General features: G+C 53.8%; 1 long non-coding RNA gene across 1 annotated transcript; it reads left to right on the top strand.

The window, feature by feature from the left end:
* Positions 1–395: 395 nt before the first annotated feature.
* LOC145419906 (uncharacterized) lies at positions 396–801 on the top strand. Its single transcript, XR_013901164.1, has 2 exons — positions 396–536; positions 627–801. It is a non-coding gene; the product is annotated as an uncharacterized LOC145419906 (long non-coding RNA).
* The last annotated feature ends 664 nt before the right edge of the window (positions 802–1,465 follow it).

The raw sequence follows: 1,465 nt of genomic DNA, 5'->3' as shown, positions 1-1,465 counted from the left end.
TTTACTTTGGCTTTTGAAAAATCCATAAAGCAAAGTCCATCAGAAAAGTAAAAAGACTGACTGGAAACATAGAGGGGAGGTTAACAAACAATGTAACAAAAGACAGAGGAAGAGCAGGGCTTGAATACACTCAAGGTCATTAGGGGTAATGGACGCAGGAGGTGTAACGAGATGCGGGTTACAGTAATTAAATAAAATGAGGCAGGAAGGGAAGTGAAACTAAAGAGAATGTCAGGGTCCTGGGTCTGAGCAACCCAGGATCCCTGAGCAGTTATGAATTATATTATTATTACTATATGTATTTTGGTGTTGCTGCTGCTCTTCTCCATGCTTGTAGATGTGAGTGTGTGTGTGTGTCTGCGGGTATGCTTGGAGGATGGAGCTCAGCCACCTGCAGGCCTGAGGGGTGTGGCCCTGCGGAAGGACTGGCCACACCCGAAGTCACACACCTGCTGCTGATCAGGCCTCGTCGGGGGAGCTACTTAGGAGAGAGTTGGAGCTCCCACCGACGCGGGATCATTTCCTTGAGACTCCACGTTAGTCGTCCCATTGAATTGAGTTAATGTGTGTAAGTGTATGCCCGCGGTTATTTGTGTCCTGACGGCTGCGTCTATTGTTTCCCGCAGGAGGAGCGTGGAAGGCACGAAGAGCAGCGAGCACCGGGGGGTGCTGACACGGGAGCGGAGAGCACAGAGACACGAACTATTCACGCAGAGACACGACACGGGAGTCTGGGAGAACACGGGGATTTATTGTTGTTTTTGTTCCACTCTGTAAATAAACACACTGTTTATACATAGAGCACCGCGCCTGGGTCCTCCTTTCCCCACATCCCCACGGTCTGCCAGCCAGACCGTGACAGAATGATCCTGCCACGCATGGACCCAGCGGTCTCTGAGGAGAGGCTCAGGAGGGAGGTTATGGACAGGGTTTACAGACTCTGTGAGTTATGGTGGGAGAAGCCCGCGGAAGGTTTGCGTCGCGCCGTGGAGAGGCGGCTGCAGGAGATGCTTCTTAAATTCCCCTGGCTGGTGGACTCCCTTAATGCGGTGGTCCTGGACTTCCTACTTTCCACCCTCCACCTCCACTCTCCTCCTCAGGCTTCCCACCAGCTCGGACAGCTGGTGGATTCACTGCCTGAGACGCCGGCCCCGACGCCGACACGGAAACGACGTTCACGCCGCCAGCGTTCCTCACCGCAGCTAAATCCACAGACATCTCAACAGCCGGCTGTGGTGAGTCATATGGACAATTCATCGTCACTCACCTCAACTGTTTACTCTGGGGCTATGTTTATACGGTCAGCTGCCCAGCCGGTAGCCAAAGCGCAGCCCGCGGCCTAGCTGGTCGCTGTACCTCAGCCTATCGCCCGGCTAGTGATCCAGCCGTCACCTGCTGAATCATGCCCCGCGACATCTACCTCACCGCTTACCGTTTCATCCTGTTCACCATCCACATCACACGC

The sequence above is a fragment of the Astatotilapia calliptera genome, chromosome 14 (genome assembly GCF_964374335.1).
Source record: "Astatotilapia calliptera chromosome 14, fAstCal68.1, whole genome shotgun sequence".
Lineage (NCBI taxonomy): Eukaryota > Metazoa > Chordata > Actinopteri > Cichliformes > Cichlidae > Astatotilapia > Astatotilapia calliptera.
This window is presented reverse-complemented; position numbering and strand designations above follow the sequence as displayed.